The sequence below is a fragment of the Xenopus tropicalis genome, chromosome 8 (genome assembly GCF_000004195.4).
Source record: "Xenopus tropicalis strain Nigerian chromosome 8, UCB_Xtro_10.0, whole genome shotgun sequence".
NCBI lineage: Eukaryota > Metazoa > Chordata > Amphibia > Anura > Pipidae > Xenopus > Xenopus tropicalis.
In genome coordinates this window covers 8,893,119-8,917,631 of record NC_030684.2, presented here as the reverse complement: position 1 = coordinate 8,917,631, position 24,513 = coordinate 8,893,119, and positions in this window count along the sequence as shown.

The following is a 24,513-nucleotide window of genomic DNA, read 5'->3' as shown; positions in this document are numbered from 1 at the left end:
TGGGGACACTATCTATGGGGGGCACTGTCTGTGGGGCAAATGGGGGCACTGTCTATGGGGGGCACTGTCTATGGGGCATTTGGGGGCACTGTGTATTTGGGGCACTTTCTATGGGAGGCACTGTGTCTTTTGGGGCAATTGTGGGCACTTCTGTGGGGCAATAGAGGGTACTGTGTATGGGGGCACTGTCTATGGGGCAATTGAGGGCACTGTCTATGGGGGGAAATTGGGGGCACTGTCTGTGGTGCAATAGGGGGCACTGTCTATGGGGCATTTGGGGGCACTGTGTATTTGGGGCACTTTCTATGGAGGGCACTGTGTATTGGGGGTACTGGCCAGCATAGTGTTAGGGGGCACTGTGGTATGTCTGTGTGTACTTTGTACTGATGGGAGGGGCCCTGGTGGAGTGGGGCTCAGAAAATGTTGTTGTGAGGGGCCCCGTGATTTCTGATGGCGGCCCTGGTCGGGTTTCTGAGCCCCACAAGCACATTATTGGGCAAGTACCACAGCAGATATTCTGGCTTCTGTTGCCACCTGGCTGGTAAAAATGATTCAGGGCATCAATAGGACTAATAGGGCAGAGAGATAAAAGTGAATAAATGTTGCAACCCTATTCCAGTAGTTGGGGCGCCACAGAAAGCCAAGTTACTATGGGCCAGCTCAAACAACAGGGGGCCCATATTCAATGTCCCAGGCCCTTTCCGCTGCCAATTTCCCTTTATAACCTTACTGGCCCCATCTACCTTTCCCCTCCCCCTTATGCCATAGCCCCACCCCCCAAACGATGCCACGTCCCGCCCCCTCAAATACGGTGGCCATACACAGTAAGATCTTCTCCCGATATCCTCACTTATCGGGCCCCAGGGCCAAACGATCGGATTGGAACGGCAGGTATAGGTGATGTTGGTTCGGGGGCCATGTGGTCCCTGATCCGATGGAAAAATCAAACCTGTCCGATCGTTGGCAGATAAGTTGGCGACTTGGTCGAACGGACCAATATCGGCAGCTAGAATCGGCCTGTATGTGGCCACCTTTGGCAACCCAATCTCCCAGTGTCCCGCCGGCCCAGTCCAACGCTGCCCATGTTTACAAATTAAGACAGTGGTACCCGAGGCATCTGGCAGACGATGGCAGCAGACAAAATACCTCTATCCGCGGTAGGAGCGGTAAAATTTTGGTAAACCCCCATGTGCCATTAGCCATGGATATGAGTGCAACAAAGTTCACCGTCCCTAAGTTTTGGTGAATGGCAGGGCCCTAAATGGATTTTACTATGGGGCCCATTAACAGTTGTGCCAATCAGCGCCAATACCTCGAAAAGTTCGGTAGCCAGTCACATGACTTACATTATTAAAATTACAAGTCAGGGTCGGACTGGGGGTGTAGGACCCCTAGGGGCCCCCCTCCCAAACCCTCTCCCCAAGCAAGTGTACACTATACTTACCTTCGGCGCAATGGAGGAGGGAAATCAGCCCAGTCCAACCCTGCAACAATGATTTAGCCAACTTTGGGCGTTCTGGGCTATTTAGGAGCTAGGAACTTTGTGTTTTTGAATAGGAAAAAGTTGAAAAGCTTCAGAGACTCGGCTGCTTCGTGTCACAGTCTCGGCAGTTGCTAAAGGCTGGAATTAATCTCAATTAACCTGGCACAGAGCAGCCGTCCTGCTTATTAACTGACAAGCGCTGATAAATGTCGCCTATGGGATCCCGCCGGTGTCATCTGTATGGGGCGCCGACACTCTGTGCCGCCGGAGGTGTCAGTCATTACTGTGCCGGGATGTGATAAGGCTCTCAGGCTTTTATATATATATAGGCTGCAGGCTGAGTTATACAGGGAACTCTGAGTATCACTCATGTATTATAAGGGATAATGTACCCCCTACTGTAAATGATAAGGATATTAGCAGTCACTGAGGGGTTCTGTGCCCCCCATATAAAGGCACAAGGCTGCAGGCTGAGTTATACAGGGAACTGCGAGTATCACTCATGTATTATAAGGGATAATGTACCCCCTACTGTAAATGATAAGGATATTAGCAGTCACTGAGGGGTTCTGTGCCCATATAAAGGCACAAGGCTGCAGGCTGAGTTATACAGGGAACTGCGAGTATCACTCATGTATTATAAGGGATAATGTACCCCCTACTGTAAATGATAAGGATATTAGCAGTCACTGAGGGGTTCTGTGCCCCCATATAAAGGCACAAGGCTGCAGGCTGAGTTATACAGGGAACTCTGAGTATCACTCATGTATTATAAGGGATAATGTACCCCCTACTGTAAATGATAAGGATATTAGCAGTCACTGAGGGGTTTTGTGCCCATATAAAGGCACAAGGCTGCAGGCTGAGTTATACAGGGGACTCTGAGTATCACTCATGTATTATAAGGGATAATGTACCCCCTACTGTAAATGATAAGGATATTAGCAGTCACTGAGGGGTTCTGTGCCCATATAAAGGCACAAGGCTGCAGGCTGAGTTATACAGGGAACTCTGAGTATCACTCATGTATTATAAGGGATAATGTACCCCCTACTGTAAATGATAAGGATATTAGCAGTCACTGAGGGGTTCTGTGCCCATATAAAGGCACAAGGCTGCAGGCTGAGTTATACAGGGAACTCTGAGTATCACTCATGTATTATAAGGGATAATGTACCCCCTACTGTAAATGATAAGGATATTAGCAGTCACTGAGGGGTTCTGTGCCCATATAAAGGCACAAGGCTGCAGGCTGAGTTATACAGGGAACTCTGAGTATCACTCATGTATTATAAGGGATAATGTACCCCCTACTGTAAATGATAAGGATATTAGCAGTCACTGAGGGGTTCTGTGATGTGATGTTCATTACATAAATATTTTGAAACTATATTAATATATAAAGTGCATGTATTAACCTTTATTTTCGTGCCACAGATATATTATAGAAACCGCAATGGAAAGGCCTAGGGTAACAGACTCCCTTTAGCCTGTGTGTTTAAGTACACTGTGCGGTTCCATTTCATAGACTTTATTAGAAACAGATGCCCTTGCCATAACATTATTTAGGTTACAATATGTGCACAGGTGCATGGGATTTTCTAGCCCCCAGTGAGGGGGTTGTAAGGATTAGTTGTGCTTGGGTTTTATTGCTTATTACTTGGCTACTAATATAAACAATCTCCCTAATGATCAGGGAGTCCTCCGTAGGCCACCGGCATCAATAGAATGCTGCCTACTGAAAAATGGGATCCTGTATATTAACTGTTGATTGGTTATGGGTGTTTCCAGGGTCGGATTGGTCCGGCGGGACACCAGGAAAAAACCCGGTTGGCCTGGCCCTTGTGGCCCAGAACCAATCCCTGTTGGGCACTCCGGGGCCCCCTGTGGGTTTCCCTAGGCGTTTTGTGCCCTAGGAGCACTTAGTCTTAGGTAGAAGATGGACTGGAGAGATGGGGGGCTAGGATACAGCTGACCCCCCTGTGTATTTAGTTATGCCACTGTGCTAGAACACCAAACCCATAGGGAATATATATATATTTTTACTTATTTTTGTGGCCCTTGTAGAGTCCTTGAGTGCCCAATTTTTGCTATACTGAGTGTCTGGGGCACCCGGGCCACCATTTTGACTTGGTGGGCACATCTACATTTGGCTTTCTTGTGCCCCTTCTTTCTTCAAATTGATTGGCCAGGGTTTAGGCCAGGCTTGGCCTGGTTCTATATCGGCCAGTTTATGACCATGAACCCAAGAGTCAGCAGCTAGGGAATGGATTCTTGCTTTTTATTTCCTTGCCGCAGAAGGACACTTAGGCTGCTTCCGATAGTTGCCAGTTTGGCAAAATTTGTTGGGCACTTAGTCTTAGTCATTCATTCTAATGTAAAAATATATTTTACAGTATTAAAGTAGGTCCATAAAGACCCATCCTAAATGGCAAGGGGGTAAAATTTTGATATCTGCAGCAGGGTCGGACTGGGCGTAAGTGAAACGCGTCAGGGGAGGACACCGGCGGCTGGGAGTACGGTAAGAGGAATCGGGTCTGGGCCACCGGGGCCCGCTGGGTTTGTTCCCAATATCGCCGGTGGGCCCCGGCGGCACAGATCCGATTCCTCTTACCGTTAGTGTCCTCCCCTGACGCGTTTCACTTACGCGCATTCAGGGGAGGCTATTGGGTGGGTAGTGGGGGCCCTTCAAGAGGGTTTAGGGGGTGCAGCAGGGGCCCCTGCGGGGGGTGCGGGGCCCCTGGGGCTGCAGCATACTCTACCCAGGTAGAGTATGCAATAATGGAATAACCAGTGGCTTAAATATAGAAGAAGCACAAAGGGGGGCTCAGACTGCAGGGTCTGCTTGCTATTCCTCTATAGTAGGGATCCCCAACCTTTTTAACTTGTGAGCCACAGACAGCTGTCAAAAGTGTTGGGGAGCCACACAAGCATAAAAAAAGCTCTTTGGGGGTGCCAAATAAGGGCTGTGATTGGCTATTTGGTAGCCCCATGGGAACCGCTGGCCTGTAGGAGGTTCTGGTTGGAGTAAAACGGTGTCTCTGGGCTTCCAAAACTTGTCTCCAAGCCAGAAATGTAAAAACGGGCAACTACTTTGGGGCCACTGGGAAGGGGAGGAAAGTTGGGGTTCACTGCCCTTTAGAATTCCCCCCACCGGGGGGGCAGGGGCTGGGGCGCAGGCAGGTAAGGCCAGGTATGGGTTGGTGAGTGTGTTGGGCTCCTCTGCAGATATTGCCGGGGGGGGGCGGTGGTGGTTTAGTTTCACCTCCTCTACTTCACCCTTGATTCTTGGATGCCCAATAACTACTGCAGCCATTTTTGTCCCCCCCCCCCCCCCCCTACGAAAATCCTAATGAGCACAATCTATGAATGCAGATGAGACGTATTATTCCGCATTTAATAGAACCTCCGTGCAAAAATCCATACTAAGTTAAAGCCCTTAGTTAGCGGCGCCCCCAAGTGACCGCCTCGCCTAATGGAATCATGGAGCCAATTATAGCTCCAACGGGGGCAGCGCTTTACATGTACCCGCGTTAATGCGGCCCGAGCCGGGGGGGGCAGAACCTGCCAAGTAACCAGCGCAGGGCGAGTGGGTGAATTTCACAAACTAATAATTCATTCCGTGCGTTTTTAAACATCCCACGTTCCCAAAAACAATGCTATAGAGAAAGAGCCCCCCTGCGGGGCTTTACAGCAGCCGCTAAACACGGGTCTATCAAGGAAAATGTCAGAATTGGGGGGAAAAGTATTATCCTTTCCTAATGGATCTTTCTTTCCGACACGCCGGGATATTCCATCTTTCATAGCTGAAATGTAACTTCCGCTGCTTTAGAAACGTATTAATATTTAGCAAGATGTTCCATTTCGGTTACCAGAGTAAAGGGCAACTAAACCCCCCCACACCCCCAGAAAGAACACATCGTTTATGTCATGTTAAGTGACCTATTAAAGAATCTAAAATATATCTAATACAGGTAAAGGATCCCTTATCCGGAAACCCATTATCCAGAAAGCTCCGAATTACAGAAAGCCTGTCTCCCATAGACTCCATTTTAATCAAATAATTCAGAATTTTAAAACTGTTTTTCTTTTTCTCTGTAATAATAAAACAGTACACTGTACTTGATCCCAACTAAGATATAATTACCCCTTATTGGGGGCAGAACAGCCCTATTGGGTTTATTTCATGGTTAAATGATTCCCTTTTCTCTGTAATAATAAAACAGTACCTGTACTTGATCCCAACTAAGATATAATTACCCCTTATTGGGGGCAGAACAGCCCTATTGGGTTTATTTAATGGTTAAATGATTCCCTTTTCTCTGTAATAATAAAACAGTACCTGTACTTGATCCCAACTAAGATATAATTACCCCTTATTGGGGGCAGAACAGCCCTATTGGGTTTATTTCATGGTTAAATGATTCCCTTTTCTCTGTAATAATAAAACAGTACCTGTACTTGATCCCAACTAAGATATAATTACCCCTTATTGGGGCAGAACAGCCCTATTGGGTTTATTTCATGGTTAAATGATTCCCTTTTCTCTGTAATAATAAAACAGTACCTGTACTTGATCCCAACTAAGATATAATTACCCCTTATTGGGGCAGAACAGCCCTATTGGGTTTAATTAATGGTTAAATGATTCCCTTTTCTCTGTAATAATAAAACAGTACCTGTACTTGATCCCAACTAAGATATAATTACCCCTTATTGGGGGCAGAACAGCCCTATTGGGTTTATTTAATGGTTAAATGATTCCCTTTTCTCTGTAATAATAAAACAGTACCTGTACTTGATCCCAACTAAGATATAATTACCCCTTATTGGGGGCAGAACAGCCCTATTGGGTTTATTTCATGGTTAAATGATTCCCTTTTCTCTGTAATAATAAAACAGTACCTGTACTTGATCCCAACTAAGATATAATTACCCCTTATTGGATCAAAACAATCCTGTTGGGTTTAATTAATGTTTTATAGATTTTTTAGTAGACTTAAGGTATGGAGATCCAAATTACGGAAAGACCCCCTATCCGGAATACCCTTGGTCCCAAGCATTCTGGATAACGGGTCCTTTACCCGTATATATATATCAGTAAATATTGCCCTTTTACATCCTTTCCCTTAAGCCGCCATTTTGTGCTGGGCTGTGTGCTCCCTCAGAGATCAGCTGACAGGAAGTGATGCAGCTCTAACTGTAACAGGAAGTAGTGTGGGAGTAAAAGACAGAATTCTGTCCATTAAAGGCAAACTATCCCCCCAGAATGAATACGTAACCAACAGACAGTTTATATTATGTTAAGTGACCTATTAAAGAATCTCCCCAAACTGGAATATATATATATCAGTAAATATTGCCCTTTTACATCCTTTCCCTTGAGCACAACATACATTACAAACAAATAAAATACTAAACAGCCATTAGTAAGTGGCTCCCATCTTGGAGAAGGAAGCAGAGACAACACGGGTATGGTTTATGGTATGTGGCGCAGGTGTGCGCGTGTGAAGTGGGGCGCGGTGGGGCATTATCTATAGGCATATGGCGAGATGGGGATATGATGAATCACGCTGGGATGGAGCGATCCCTGGGCAGATAGAAAGGAGAGTACTGTTCTGGCAGAAATTCCAGAATGAAATGTGCAATTAGAGAGGAGAAATGTGTCATTTATCATGAGACGGCGAGTTGGCCCCTTAGATCCGTGTCGCGTCCTGCTCAGCTGCGCAGTTCTGCTTCTACCCCATTGGCCCACTCACCTCCGGCGCTAAGCAGATGTGACCCGATGGCCCTGATCATAGTAATATATTGTATATAATATTATCCATTGATTTCCCATGACACTCACTGTGCAGCTGACCACTAAATGCTATATGCTGATTGGTTGCTATGGGTTACTGCACCTGGGCAAACTTAGTACTAGGGATGCTCCGAATCCACTTTTTTGGCCAAACCCCGAATCCTTTGGAGGCTTAGGGAGGCTGAACAGGGGGGGTTATGGGGTGCGGGGGATGCGGCAGGACGGGGCAGTGACGTTGGGTGGGGGACCCTGTGGGGGGGTTAGGGAGGCTCAGCATGGGGCCCCTGTGGGGGGGTTAGGGAGGCTCAATGAGGGGGGGTAAGGGGGAGCGGGGGACGCGACCGGCGGGGGCAGTGACGTTGGGTGAGGACCCTGTGGGGGGGTTAGGGAGGCTCAGCGTGGGCCCCTGCGGGGGTTAGGGAGGCTGAACAGGGGGGGTTAGGGGGTGCGGGGGAGGCAGTGATGTTGGGTGGGGGACCCCATTAGAGTCCTCTTCATGCCCAACTACTATAATATTAGCCCTGCATGATGATGAATGAGGCCATTAAGAAGTCACTCTTTATTTTGGCCACTGGCCCATGGATGCACAGTACAGTACGTTTTGTAGCACCGAGGAACTACTGCATTTTTTATTAGCAACAAAAGAAGGAAGGGGCTACACAATACAGCACCAACGTCAGACTGGGGTACCTGGGGCCCAACAGAGGAACTGACCTCAACTGCCCCACTTACACCCCTAAGCCAAAACTACCATCTCCACTATCCCCTAGCCACCACTGTAACACCCAACATGGGATACAACATGGCAATCTCAATAGCACTGGCAAGGGGATCCAATACCCACCACAACACATCAATGCCAAACCCTCACTCCCACCGCCATCTTAATTCACTGGCCACCACACACCCTGCCATACTTCAACCAAGACCGGGGCCTACCATGGTTTGTCCTAGATCCCAATGGGCCAGTCCAACCCAGGCTCTATTCATTTTGAGCTTTGGGACAAATGCTATTCTCTCTTTATTATGGAGTGTATGCCATACTAGGTGTAACTGGGGTGCTAGGAGGCACCAAGGGAGCCCCTCAATAGTTCCATAAGAGAAACGTTGACCTTTTAACATGACAGCATGTATTCAAAGTACAGGTATGGGACCCGCTTTCCAGAATGCTCGGGACCAAGGGTATTCTGGATAAGGGGTCTTTCCATAATTTGGATCTCCATACCTTAAGTCTACTAAAAAACAATAAAACATGAATTAAACCCAATAGAATTTTTTGCATCCAATAAGGGGTAATTATATCTTAGTTGGGATCAAGTACAGGTACTGTTTTATTATTACAGAGAAAAGGGAATAATTTAACCATGAAATAAACCCAATAGGGCTGTTCTGCCCCAATAAGGGGTAATTATATCTTAGTTGGGATCAAGTACAGGTTCTGTTTTATTATTACAGAGAAAAGGGAATCATTTAACCATGAAATAAACCCAATAGGGCTGTTCTGCCCCAATAAGGGGTAATTATATCTTAGTTGGGATCAAGTACAGGTACTGTTTTATTATTACAGAGAAAAGGGAATCATTTAACCATGAAATAAACCCAATAGGGCTGTTCTGCCCCAATAAGGGGTAATTATATCTTAGTTGGGATCAAGTACAGGTACTGTTTTATTATTACAGAGAAAAGGGAATCATTTAACCATTAAATAAACCCAATAGGGCTGTTCTGCCCCAATAAGGGGTAATTATATCTTAGTTGGGATCAAGTACAGGTACTGTTTTATTATTACAGAGAAAAGGGAATCATTTAACCATTAAATAAACCCAATAGGGCTGTTCTGCCCCAATAAGGGGTAATTATATCTTAGTTGGGATCAAGTACAGGTACTGTTTTATTATTACAGAGAAAAGGGAATCATTTAACCATTAAATAAACCCAATAGGGCTGTTCTGCCCCAATAAGGGGTAATTATATCTTAGTTGGGATCAAGTACAGGTACTGTTTTATTATTACAGAGAAAAGGGAATCATTTAACCATTAAATAAACCCAATAGGGCTGTTCTGCCCCAATAAGGGGTAATTATATCTTAGTTGGGATCAAGTACAGGTACTGTTTTATTATTACAGAGAAAAGGGAATCATTTAACCATTAAATAAACCCAATAGGACTGTTCTGCCCCAATAAGGGGTAATTATATCTTAGTTGGGATCAAGTACAGGTACTGTTTTATTATTACAGAGAAAAGGGAATCATTTAACCATTAAATAAACCCAATAGGACTGTTCTGCCCCAATAAGGGGTAATTATATCTTAGTTGGGATCAAGAGACAAATATTTCTAAAGCCGCCCGTTGTTAATTCTTCTCCAAAAACCACAATGAAATTTCCGAAATCCTCTATGGAAACTTGCTTCTAAAGGTTTACCTTTAACCCCCAGCTGCATGAATAATCTTTAGCTAAGACCGTATCCAGACTACCGCACCCCGTGGCAACGATGATCCTCATTAGTGTCGGTGAGTTAACTCTGAGCACCTTGCTAGCCATTTAGTTAATTGCATATCACATGGAGAAAGTGCTGAGCACAAAATAACTGTAATTATGCTGCATTCTTCTAGTAAAGGCCACAAACACCCTCTGCTGGCCGAACTAATGTGTCTGCTTGCCAGGCTAAAAGAACTGTATTTATGGGGTCCACTATAAAACTAAAGCGGTTAGTGCCCAACCGGCCATGTTTTTGTTTTTGTATGCCATACATATAGGCCATTTTGTAATGGCCTATATTTAAGCTCTTTTGGGCAGGGCTCCCTTCCCCTCCTGTATCGGTTATTGATTGCTTTATATGTTACTCCTTGTAGAGTGTAAGCTCTTTTGGGCAGTGCTCCCTTCCCCTCCTGTATCGGTTATTGGTTGCTTTATATGTTACTCCTTGTAGAGTGTAAGCTCTTTTGGGCAGGGCTCTCTTCCCCTCTTGTATCGGTTACTGATTGCTTTATATGTTACTCCTTGTAGAGTGTAAGCTCTTTTGGGCAGGGCTCTCTTCCCCTCCTGTATCGGTTACTGATTGCTTTATATGTTACTCCTTGTAGAGTGTAAGCTCTTTTGGGCAGGGCTCTCTTCCCCTCCTGTATCGGTTACTGATTGCTTTATATGTTACTCCTTGTAGAGTGTAAGCTCTTTTGGGCAGGGCTCCCTTCCCCTCCTGTATCGGTTACTGATTGCTTTATATGTTACTCCTTGTAGAGTGTAAGCTCTTTTGGGCAGGGCTCCCTTCCCCTCCTGTATCGGTTACTGATTGCTTTATATGTTACTCCTTGTAGATTGTAAGCTCTTTTGGGCAGGGCTCTCTTCCCCTCCTGTATCGGTTACTGATTGCTTTATATGTTACTCCTTGTAGAGTGTAAGCTCTTTTGGGCAGGGCTCCCTTCCCCTCCTGTATCGGTTACTGATTGCTTTATATGTTACTCCTTGTAGAGTGTAAGCTCTTTTGGGCAGGGCTCTCTTCCCCTCCTGTATCGGTTACTGATTGCTTTATATGTTACTCCTTGTAGAGTGTAAGCTCTTTTGGGCAGGGCTCCCTTCCCCTCCTGTATCGGTTACTGATTGCTTTATATGTTACTCCTTGTAGAGTGTAAGCTCTTTTGGGCAGGGCTCTCTTCCCCTCTTGTATCGGTTATTGATTGCTTTATATGTTACTCCTTGTAGAGTGTAAGCTCTTTTGGGCAGGGCTCCCTTCCCCTCTTGTATCGGTTATTGATTGCTTTATATGTTACTCCTTGTAGAGTGTAAGCTCTTTTGGGCAGGGCTCCCTTCACCTCTTGTATCGGTTACTGATTGCTTTATATGTTACTCCTTGTAGAGTGTAAGCTCTTTTGGGCAGGGCTCCCTTCCCCTCCTGTATCGGTTACTGATTGCTTTATATGTTACTCCTTGTAGAGTGTAAGCTCTTTTGGGCAGGGCTCCCTTCCCCTCCTGTATCGGTTACTGATTGCTTTATATGTTACTCTGTATGCCCAATGTATGTAACCCACTTATTGTACAGCGCTGCGGGATATGTTGGCGCTTTATAAATAAATGTTAATAATAATAATAATAATAAATCCCTCCCTTCCTTGACCCTCTCCACTGCCAATCACCCTTTATAACCATATACTGGCCCTATTCACCTTTTCCTCACCACCCATTCATTCCTCCGCCCCTTAAATCATAGCCCTGCCCCCAACTGATGTCACGCCCCACCCCCAACCCAAAGGCTAGTATTAAGGTGACCATACATGGGCCGATTGTAGCTGCCGTTATCGGTCCCTTGGACCAGTTCGGCAGCTTATCGGGCCGTGTAGGGGAGACAACGACTGGCCTGCCCGACCAACATCTGACCTGAAATCGATAGGGCAGGTTAAGAAATTCAGTCGGATCGGGGGCCGCATTGGCTCGTTGATGCGGTCCCCGAACTGACTGCGCCTATTCCAGTCGTTATAATTCAATCATTTGGCCCCAGGGCCAAACAACCGAATTAGCCTAAATTCCCCCGATATTGCCCACCCGTAGGTGGGGATATCGGGAGAAGAACCGCTCGGATCTTTACGTGTATGGCCTCCTTTAGCCACAGAACAAGGTGGCAACCCTAGAAGGACACCATTAATTGGAAAGATTCTCCTTGATAAACCATTAAACCCAGGCAGTGGTCCCTATACTGGGGTGTCCAGGGCCCACCGGGTTGTTTCTACTTGCCCAGTCCAATCAATAAAGGGGGCATTTGTAGGAAAGCCCGCTAGAGGCTGGCTTGTAATGACATTCACCACATTCAATGGCATCTGGGGGACCTCCATACTGTATTAGGGTCCGGACAAAACTGGGCAAGGGGGCAGCCAATGACACGAGGGGCAGAGCAGTGTTATATGGGGGTTCAGGCCATTATATATGGGAGAATTCATACCATACAGGGCCCGCGCTGTGGCATTGGGGGTAGGTATAGGCCATGTTTTTATTCAAGTCACAATCATGTGGCTTTAGGAGACACATATAGACCCCCCCCCCCCGGTTTAGTTGGGACCCCAGAGGGGGTGTGGGCCCTGGGTATCACGGTATCATGGGAGGTACCCCCAGAATGAATACATAACCAACAGACAGTTTATATTATGTTTAGTGGCCTATTAAAGAATCTCCCCAAACTGGAATATATATATCAGTAAATATTGCCCTTTTACATCCTTTCCCTTGAGCTGCCATTTAGTGATGGGCTGTGTGCTCCCTCAGAGATCAGCTGACAGGAAGTGATGCAGCTCTAACTGTAACAGGAAGTAGTGTGGGAGCAAAAGGCAGAACTCTGTCCATTCATTGGCTGATGGGGCCTAGCATGTATGTGTGCCTTGGCTTGTTTGTGTGCACTGTGACTCCTATGATCCCAGGGGGCGGCCCTTAGTACTTAAAATGGCAGTTTCCTATTTAGGATTCCCCAATGGCACATACTGCTAAATAAAGTATATTTGTATGAAAATGGTTTATTTAGATGGAGCAGGGTTTTACTTGTCTATCACATACACTTAAATATTTCATGGACGTCTCTCGCCTACCGTGCCGGCAGATTGTTTCAGGCGGGGATTCGGGACACGGCCCCCCCATGGGAGCACTTAGAGCCCTCTCCAGCCGTCTGGACCTGACAATTTCCTTCCATCCATCCAGGGGGGGCAGTAGGCCGGCCTAGGGGTAAACACAGAGGGGCGGTTATGCATCGGAGCCATTAGGTACAGCCAAGCGCCGGCTTTAGAGATGCTCCATTAGCTTCTACTGAGAGCGTTTCACTCATGTGTCATTATTTTCATTGGGATTCAAGTGCAATTCATCATCATTGTCTGTGGCTAACTCACTTTATTCTGCAAGGCTGCCCCTGAATCCCTATTCCTACCGACTGTATACGCATTCTAATGCTCCCAGCAACACTGTTCCACCATCTAGTGGGAACCTTCCCTGACTGAGCCCTGAGCCCAACCCAACTGCCCCCTGTGGGATGGAACCCCGACTGTGAGCCTGATCCCCAACATCACTGCCCAACCTCACTAATACTCTTGTGGCTGAATGGGAGCAACTCCCAGCAACACTGTTCCACCATCTAGTGGGAACCTTCCCTGACTGAGCCCTGAGCCCAACCCAACTGACCCCCTGTGGGATGGAACCCCGACTGTGAGCCTGATCCCCAACATCACTGCCCAACCTCACTAATACTCTTGTGGCTGAATGGGAGCAACTCCCAGCAACACTGTTCCACCATCTAGTGGGAACCTTCCCTGACTGAGCCCTGAGCCCAACCCAACTGACCCCTGTGGGATGGAACCCCGACTGTGAGCCTGATCCCCAACATCACTGCCCAACCTGACTAATACTCTTGTGGCTGAATGGGAGCAACTCCCAGCAACACTGTTCCACCATCTAGTGGGAACCTTCCCTGACTGAGCCCTGAGCCCAACCCAACTGACCCCCTGTGGGATGGAACCCCGACTGTGAGCCTGATCCCCAACATCCCTGCCCAACCTGACTAATGCTCTTGTGGCTGAATGGGAGCAACTCCCAGCAACACTGTTCCACCATCTAGTGGGAACCTTTTATTATTAGACTGTAAGCTCTTTGGGTTATTGCCTTCATTACCTCTTGTATTGGTTGTTTTCATATGTTTAATGTATTCACCCATTTATTTCACAGCGCTGGCATTTTGTAAATACGTGTTAATAATAAGGATAATAATAATACAGAAAGCAAAACGCCTTTAGCGGCTCCACCACAGTCCCATCTCGCCAGGCGCGGGCATTTTCTGGGCACGTTTCTACCATTCCAGAAATCAATAACTCATTTTTTTCTTGGAAGATATACTTTCAGCAGCGGCAGATCGTTTCGTTCTACATTTCCCGTTTACGAGTTCGAATAGAAAAAAAAAAAACACGAGAAAAGGAAGCGGGAGTTAACCCCGTTCGTGCCGGGGCGGCTTGGGTCGGGCAGCGGCTGCTTAATGAAGCCTTCTACCTGCCGCGCGGGAAGGCAAATCGGATTTTAAAGAGCAATTATGAGCTGCAATCGCATTATCCAAGATATAATAGGAAATTAATCGGTTGCGACAAGGAGCGCGCCGGCCATTACCCGAATGCGACCTTGATCGCTTTCTAACTTGTACGGGACAAAACGATTACAGAAATCATATTAATCTGCCAGATACTGGAAGGAAATATAGTGCCTCTGTTTTACATCGTACCTGAATCAACTCGTCATTTACGGGAATAGGCTAAGCGATGCCCACAAGCTGAATGGAGTTAATGGAAGCATAAGTGACAGTTAGGGCTGACACCTGGGCAGTAGTTTACCAGTTTGACCAGCTAAAGTGATACTTGATGCCGATATAGAGATATACCAGGAAAGACCGCCATAAGTGCAATGTTGCCCCCGAGCCACTTGGTTGGGGATCACTGCTCTATATAAATACCCCCTTCTCAACTGGTCTACTACCTGAAGACGGGCAGGAAGCCAAGCAGGAATGGCACAGGTTGGGTAGTGGGTTCAAATTGCATTGGCTGTATGTGTTGGACCCCTCCAAAGGTTTTTTTGGGGGATGGGATGGCGCCACTTAGCTACACCACTAATATAAAGGTTCATTTACTAAATTTAGGGCAAAAAATGAGAGCAAAACACCATGTTTTATTGTTTTATTCTACTTTTGTACCCTAGGCCTTTGTGCTGTAAACCGGGCACCATAAGGCAGTTTTGCACTTGCATCAAGGCTAAGTGAGCCCTACTGTGACCCCTGGCAACCATATGGTTGCATGACTACTTAGTGCAGGGGTGAGCAAACTTTTTGGCTCAGGGGCCACATTGATTTACAGACAGGCCGGGCCCAGCCAGCGTTACCCCCAGGGCTGCCATTCGAAATCACAGGGCCTCACAGCTCCCACCCAGCATCCTCCAGATCCACTCCCCAACATCCTACAGCTCCCCCCCAGCATCCTCCAGCTCCCCCCTCAGCATCCCACCCAGCATTCTCAAGATCCACTTCCCAGCATCCTTCAGCTCCCCCCCAGCATCCTCCAACTCCCCCTCAGCATCCCACCCAGCATCCTCCAGCTCCACTCCCCAGCATCCTGCAGTTCCCCACCCCAGCATCCTCCCCAACATCCTCCAGCTCCCCCCAGCATCCTCCAGCCCAACTCCCCAGCATCCTCCAGCTCCCCCCTCAGCATCCCACCCAACATCCTCCAGGCCTCCCCCAGCATCCTCCAGCTCCCTCCCAGCATCCTCCAGCCCAACTCCCCAGCATCCTGCAGCTCCCCCCCAGCATCCTCCAGCCCAACTCCCCAGCATCCTCCATCTCCCCACCCCCAGCAAGCTACAGCTTCCTGAGGCTCCCCCCAGTTCCATCCTCCTTCTTCGGCCTGCTTCCTCCGTACTTTGGCTGCTTCTGTCCCCCGGCTCCCCGCTGCATTAGAACACTTTTATACGCGGGCCGTAGTTTGCCCACCCCTGACTTAGTGACTACACTTTTTATGAAGATGCTTCCGTCTGGTTCTTGTCTGGTTTGAACTAATGAAGGACCCATTTGCTTTTTACCCACTATCCCAGTGATCCCCAACCAGTGGCTCGCGAGCGCCATGTTGCTCCCCAACCCCTTGGATGTTGCTCCCAGTGGCCTGTTTTGGAGGCATTCTGTAGCCTGCCAGTCCCCACTGGGCTACCAAATAACCAATCACAACCCTTATTGGTCACCTCCAATGAACCTTTTTTAATACTTGTGTTGCTCCCCAACTTTTTATATATCCAAACCCCATGGGGGGCCACAGCAGTCCTCGGGGAACCCGGCCAGAAAGCCAATTTGTGCCAAGCTTTTTGATGTCTTTTATTATTCCTAGAACTATTGCACATTCATTAGGACCCCCCTTATTATATTACGGGGTCCCAAACGAACTGTCTATGGAAAAGGGAATCCTGCCACAATATTTAAGCACAGGATTATTAACGTAATAAAATGAAAAGCCAACGAGCGGATTAACACAAAGTCCCCGCACAACGGAACATCAAGCCAGAGGCCCTTTATTGTGTTTTGAGAATCTGAAACAACCCGAGTTTAAAAGGCACTAAATAAAGCAACAATTCAAAGAAGAAAAATACAAACTATCCTTCTAAAGGGAATATGGCAGCAAAATGTGTGTAATTACCAACAAAGCCTGGCATTCTGGAAACAATTAAGGCTTTTATGAAATGAAAGAACAGGGTTTGTGCCGGGAATGAGGCGTCGCAGGGTTATTATATGTTTACAGAGCGTTGGACTTGCCCCCCGTATTCACTGCCGCGCATTTTGCTTTTATACCGGAACAAACAAAGGGAAAAGCAGCTATCAGCAATGCAAACACCCCGGCCTGGCAGGGAATGAATAGTGATATAAGCGCTGTCCCTCACACACAGGGGGACGGATACACCCCTAATGGCTCCCAAGGAAGAATAGAAAGCTATAATTTAATGTTTCAGTGTAGGGGTACAATGGGCTTCCGGGGGTGTCATTTGTTTACTTTTCAAAAAGAGAAAAACATGACTCAATGTTGCACCCAAAGGCCCATGTATGGGCTACAGTCCTTCTCTGAGTAACCCTTCAGCATATATAGGGTGGCCACCATTTTGTCTGGAAAATACCAGCCTTAGGGTTTGGGGGGGTGAGCAGTGGGCAAGGAGATGGGAAATGGGCGGGCTAAGCGGGGGAATGGGAGTATGGGGCAGGGAAGTGGGAGGGCTAGGCGGGGGAATGGGAGTATGGGGCAGGGAAGTGGGAGGGCTAGGCGGGGGAATGGGAGTGTGGGGCAGGGAAGTGGGAGGGCTAAGCGGGGGAATGGGAGTATGGGGCAGGGAAGTGGGAGGGCTAGGTGGGGGAATGGGAGTATGGGGCAGGGAAGTGGATGGGCTAGGTGGGGGAATGGGAGTATGGGGCAGGGAAGTGGGAGGGCTAGGCAGGGTAATGGGCGTATGGGGCAGGGAATGGGAGTATGGCACAGGGAAATGGGCGGGCTGGGCGGGGGAATGGAAGTATGGGGCAGGGAAATGGGCAGGGTAGGTGGGGGAATGGGAGTATGGGGCAGGGAATGGGAGTATGGCACAGGGAAATGGGCGGGCTGGGCGGGGGAATGGGCGTATGGCACAGGGAAATGGGCAGGGTAGGTGGGGGAATGGGAGTATGGGGCAGGGAAATGGGTGTGCTAGGTGGGGGAATGGGAGTATAGGGCAGGGAAATGGGTGTGCTAGGTGGGGGAATGGGAGTATGGGGCAGAGAAATGGGTGGGCTAGGCGGGGAATGGGAGTATGGCACAGGGAAATGGGTGGGCTAGGTGGGGGAATGGGAGTATGGGGCAGGGAAATGGGTGGGCTAGGCGGGGAATGGGAGTATGGCACAGGGAAATGGGTGGGCTAGGTGGGGGAATGGGAGTATGGCACAGGGAAATGGGTGGGCTAGGTGGGGGAATGGGAGTATGGCACAGGGAAATGGGTGGGCTAGGTGGGGGAATGGGAGTATGGCACAGGGAAATGGGTGTGCTAGGTGGGGGAATGGGAGTATGGGGCAGGGAAGTGGGAGGGCTAGGCGGGGGAATGGGAGTATGGGGCAGGGAAGTGGGAGGGCTAGGCGGGGGAATGGGAGTATGGGGCAGGGAAGTGGGAGGGCTAGGCGGGGGAATGGGAGTATGGCACAGGGAAATGGGCGGGCTAGGCGGGGGAATGGGAGTATGGGGCAGGGAAGTGGGAGGGCTAGGCGAGGGAATGGGCGTATGGCACAGGGAAATGGGCAGGGTAGGTGGGGGAATGGGAGTATGGCACAGGGAAATGGGTGGGCTAGGCGGGGGAATGGGCGTATGGAACAGGAAATGGGCGGGCTAGGTGGGGAATGGGCATATGGCAGCTAGACTAGTCAAATACCGGCTGGCTAGCAACCCTAGGCATTAGGTGGTTCATTGGGGCCTTTTTAATTAACACTATTTACTATGAAGTTTATATGTCATAAAGATCATTGACAACCCCCTGTCCTTCTCCTCATTTTCCCTTAAATGTCTGGGTTTATCCAAAAGCCAATTTCTGGTCCAAGCCGTGTCCTTTATACCTTATTATCACCTCCGCATCTCTCCACAAGGCACATTTGCACCCTTCACTACCTACAAATTGCTAATGATAAAATCATCGCTCTGTTCGCTCATCCTTTTTTTTTCTCCAGATTATATTTTTTGCATATAAAAACATCTTCCGTCCCTCGATGACCTTCAGGAACGAGCACTGAGCTAAATCTCGGCCCAATCTCCAGCTCTGCTCTTGTACTTTCCATTCCGAGCACATTCCGTATCATTTGCTGCTTTCTCACATCTGATTTCTGCATAAAGAAAACTACTTGATTAGCAAGCTGTCTGAATTACATATTAAAATAAACCTCTGAGGCATCGGGGACGTCATTGGAGGGACAGATGGGAGTCTTGTCAGGGGCTAAGTCTGCTACAAGAGGGACAGGGCTTACTGTGAAACGTGTGGGGGGAAATGAGTATGTTTGGCCGTACTGTGCCATAATTAGATATTACTGGGCCCCACAGCAAATTCAATTTAGGGCCCCAAAACATTGGTAAGTTGACCCACTCTCTTAAGATATATTGAAATTGCTCATTAACAAGGGCGATTATACGCAAAGAGAAGTCAGCTAGACAATGGCAAATGGAAAAGCAAGCACGTTGCACTCACAACCTTGCCTTGTAGATGTCTCCAAAAGGATCTTCTCAGGAGCATAAATGGGGAACCTGAAGCACTGAGGCAGAACAAGTGGCCACGAAGGAATAGTTGCTGAGTATTGGTGAGCAAAATGTTTCTCCAGGCATAGATTCGCAGTGAAACAGATGAAAAATTCGCTCCGGAAAAATTGACGCGCGTCCAAAGAAATAAAAAATAATAAGGAAATAAAATGGAATAGCCGCGGGTGCCAAAAGAATAGCCTCGCGACAAAAGAATAGCCATGGGCGACAAAAGAATAGCCATGGGCGACAAAAGAATAGCCACAGGTGACAAAAGAATAGCCTTGCAACAAAAGAATAGCCATGGGCGACAAAAGAATAGCCATGGGTGACAAAACAATAGACACAGGCGACAAAAGAATAGCTGTGGGCTACAAAAGAATAGCCTCGCGACAAAAGAATAGCCATGGGCGACAAAAGAATAGCCACGGGCAACAAAAGAATAGCCTTGCGACAAAAGAATAGCCATGGCTGACAAAAGAATAGCTGTTGGAGACAAAAGAATAGCCTTGGCCGACAAAAGAATAGCCTCTGGCGACAAAAGAATAGCCTCTGGCGACAAAAGAATAGCCTCGTGACAAAAGAATAGCCATGGGCGACAAAAGAATAGCTGTTGGAGACAAAAGAATAGCCTTGGGCGACAAAAGAATAGCCTCTGGTGACAAAAGAATAGCCTCGGTGACAAAAGAATAGTCTCGTGACAAAAGAATAGCCATGGGCGACAAAAGAATAGCCTTGGGACAAAAGAATAGCCGCGGGTGACAAAAGAATAGCTGCGGGCGACAAAAGAATAGCCACGGGCGACAAAAGAATAGCCGCGGGCGACAAAAGAATCGGCACGGTGACAAAAGAATAGCCTCGCGACAAAAGAATAGCCATGGGTGACAAAAGAATAGCCATGGGCAACAAAAGAATAGCCATGGGTGACAAAAGAATAGCCTCGGGTGACAAAAGAATAACCTCGCGGCAAAAGAATAGCCTCGGGCGACAAAAGAATAGTCCCGGCCAACAATTTTTTTTGATGTGCGCCTTTTTCGTGAATTTTTTGCCGTTTTGCGAATCTTTTGAAAGATTCACAAATTTTTTGGTGAAGCGAAATGGGACAGATTCGCTCATCACTATTGCTGAGTGATTGTCCAACCATGCAGGGCCTTCAGACTGCCCCAAACCATCCGAAACTGGGTCATTTACCTACTTTTTGCTTAAGAATTCCTGTGCGGTAGAGAGACATTAGGCCCAGCACCCATTACGGTATAAGCTTAACCCAGTGCGACTAAATCCTTACCTGTTGGAGAGAGTAATATAGGACTTGTAGTGTAACCCTATACCCCTTACCAGCCCCACAGTGGTAATTAACACTTTATAGAGTGGGATAAACTGGAGGTCCAAACTCAAGACGAGCCTATAATTCTCAACCAAGTTCTTGTTGTACACACAGTCTTGTTATTGTCAATGTTCCATTCCTTCCATTACTATTCTTCTGTGCAAGCCATTCTGGACTCCGGGTGTCAGGCCCAGTTAGCTCAAACTAAGAGGTCCAACTGCCATTTTACAAGGAACTTGCCTTGCCTAACCTTGTACCGACAGAGTACCCTTTGGGTTCATAATCCTACTGAACTCCTTGTTGGATACCAAGCTGCTTAGCTACCTGGAATATCCCTTACTCTTACTCTACCACAAGATGTGGACTTACACAAACTAACCTACATGTTCAGAGGGTTGGAATGGTGTTGAAATTGGCACTCAACATGGGACTACACCTGAAGAAGGTTTCCCTTGACTTCATAAAGTTTCCCCAGTACATCAGTTAAAGAGCCCCTAGGGAAACCCCCTCCCTTTCTTTTATTTCTTTCTAGAATTGTTAACCCTAATGTATTTTTTGGGAGTCATCTGTATTTTTACCCAGGGTCGACCTGGGGCAGGGGCCACAAGGTCCCCCCTAACTCCCCATGGGGGCCCCCACCCGACTTCCTCCCCTGAGCGCTCTTAAATTGGAACTGTCGGGCAGGGGGAGCGCGGGCAAGGGTCAGACTGGGCCACTAGGGCTGGGGCCCATCGGGATTTCTCTCTGTGTCCCGGTGGCCCAGTCCAACCCTGTTTTTACCTATGTAGTGGTAGGACTTGGCAGGATCTGGGCAAAATGGCTGTACCAGGGACTGGTCCGATTGCCATCTTGGGAGCCAAGAAGGAATATCAAATTAGAGAGGCTTCATATGGGGTTTTTTTGCCTTCCTCTGGATCAACTAGGTTATATATAGGCATTATGGTTAAACTTGATGGATGTGTGTCTTTTTTCAACCTAACTTGCTATGTTACTATATACTGGGGACAAAATGGGACATTGGATTAGGGGCATGGACTAAAATCACTTATTCAGATCCGTAGAGGTTGATCTCTAATTCAGGGCAATCTCTTCTTCCCCCCCCCCCCCCCGTTTCCGACACCTCAATGAGAGAATGCCTCACCTCATGGGGGCGCTATTACCCCGAATGAATGAATTCTACAATAGAAACTTGCTCCATTGTTGTACAATCATTCCCCCTCGTCTCCCTCCTCTGTTAGACACAACTAGCCAGAAGCCTCAGCTGGGTATCGGGTCACTGCCCCTGTAAATCACAATATCACACAAAACAACACCTGAGAATACTGATTTTTCAAAATCCTATAAAATGAATCATAGCTCCGTTTAACTATTAAAGCAACAGGCGCAGAGGTAAGTAAGTGGGTAAGTCGGCTTAGGAGCCAGATAGAAGTGTATGTTTTCATCTCAATAGAATAAGGTTTATTCTAAAGAAAAAGGTCATTTTCATTCAAAACTCCCTATTTTGGGAGTAGTTATCCCTACTAACGCTATATCTGAAGTCTTTATAACTGTCCCGTGTACCTATTTCCGAACTACTAGGCTGTGCCCCCACTAGCTGCTTGTAAGGAGATTATAACACAACAGGAGGGCTATGGGAGATAAAGGGGAAGGCGATGGGCTTTCTAGGCCTGATAGCAATGGCAAGTTAGGCAGGTTTGAACTTCCAAGAATTCATAACACCGGAGTCAGGAAAAACAATATTATAGAGAATAAATGAGACAATTATATACAACTGCTAAGTATAAAGGACATTATTGGTATATCAGCCATAGATCCAAGAATATCTAGCACTGTTCACCCCAAAATCTCACTCTAACTAACCTTCCATTTGGCCTTCTGGAAGTATCTGGGATAAAATAGGTGTTACCCCCAAATCTCACCCTAATTGCCCTTTTGGTTGAGCCTCGGAGTATTGGGACCTCCAGTTTAGGGTCTCCTTGCAGCAAAGGGATTAAAGCCACCAGTAATGGGGCAGGTAAGAGGGAAGGGGCAATAACTAAAACAAGGGGTTGTATTATCTCTCAATACAAACTGATGCTTAAATGGTACAGGTATCGGATCCCTTATCCGGAAACCCTCTATCCAGAAAGTTCCAAATTATGGGAAGGCCATCTCCCATAGACTCCATTATAATCAAATAATTCACATTTTTAAAACTGATTTCCCATTTCTCTGTAATAATAAAACAGAACCTTGTACTTGATCCCAACTAAGATATAATTACCCCTTATTGGGGCAGAACAGCCCTATTGGGTTTATTTAATGGTTAAATGATTCCCTTTTCTCTGTAATAATAAAACAGTACCTGTACTTGATCCCAACTAAGATATAATTACCCCTTATTGGGGCAGAACAGTCCTATTGGGTTTATTTCATGGTTAAATGATTCCCTTTTCTCTGTAATAATAAAACAGTACCTGTACTTGATCCCAACTAAGATATAATTACCCCTTATTGGGGCAGAACAGCCCTATTGGGTTTATTTAATGGTTAAATGATTCCCTTTTCTCTGTAATAATAAAACAGTACCTGTACTTGATCCCAACTAAGATATAATTACCCCTTATTGGGGCAGAACAGCCCTATTGGGTTTATTTCATGGTTAAATGATTCCCTTTTCTCTGTAATAATAAAACAGTACCTGTACTTGATCCCAACTAAGATATAATTACCCCTTATTGGGGCAGAACAGCCCTATTGGGTTTATTTAATGGTTAAATGATTCCCTTTTCTCTGTAATAATAAAACAGTACCTGTAGTTGATCCCAACTAAGATATAATTACCCCTTATTGGGGGCAGAACAGCCCTATTGGGTTTATTTCATGGTTAAATGATTCCCTTTTCTGGAAAACCCCAGGTCCCGAGCATTCTGGATAACGGATCCCATACCTGTATAACTTTTGATGGGGGCATCTCTCTAGTTCTTGCCTTGATGGAAGGACCCTACAGAAAGTGTTATTTCATTTAAAAAAAAAAAAAAAAAAAAAATACAAAAAATAATGGATTTACCTGGTGTGAAACCATCGCAGACAGGGTTCTTGTTAACGTTCCAGCTACGAGTAATGAAACAGATGCGCCGGACGTGTCTGTCGGAGCCGCTACAGTTGAACATGTGATGTTTGTTTCATTTACGCAGAGCGGCTCATTAGCCGGTAATGCAAACACAATGCCCTCAGTGCAAGGGGCTGCTGATAATAACACTGACTGCCCCAGCCTAAGTGACACCTAGAAAGAAACCCTCAATTAAAGCTCGGGCAGTGAGAGGGAGCAGCGGGAGACTCGTTCTGGTAAAGAAAATCTCCTCAATTAAGTCCCGATGAGGTCCTGAGAATATTCAACATTAATGCAGGTATAGGAAGCAGGGTCAGAATGCTCTGTTATACAGATAGCTAGAATCTCAGCCATAAAGCAGGGCAGGACTGCTGCTTACAATGGGGGGATCAGATAGGATCTGTGCCACTGTGACAGAATGCTCTGTTATACAGATAGCTAGAATCTCAGCCATAAAGCAGGGCAGGACTGCTGCTTACAATGGGGGGATCAGATAGGATCTGTGCCACTGTGACAGAATGCTCTGTTATACAGATAGCTAGAATCTCAGCCATAAAGCAGGGCAGGACTGCTGCTTACAATGGGGGGATCAGATAGGATCTGTGCCACTGTGACAGAATGCTCTGTTATACAGATAGCTAGAATCTCAGCCATAAAGCAGGGCAGGACTGCTGCTTACAATGGGGGGATCAGATAGGATCTGTGCCACTGTGACAGAATGCTCTGTTATACAGATAGCTAGAATCTCAGCCATAAAGCAGGGCAGGACTGCTGCTTACAATGGGGGGATCAGATAGGATCTGTGCCACTGTGACAGAATGCTCTGTTATACAGATAGCTAGAATCTCAGCCATAAAGCAGGGCAGGACTGCTGCTTACAATGGGGGGGATCAGATAGGATCTGTGCCACTGTGACAGAATGCTCTGTTATACAGATAGCTAGAATCTCAGCCATAAAGCAGGGCAGGACTGCTGCTTACAATGGGGGGGATCAGATAGGATCTGTGCCACTGTGACAGAATGCTCTGTTATACA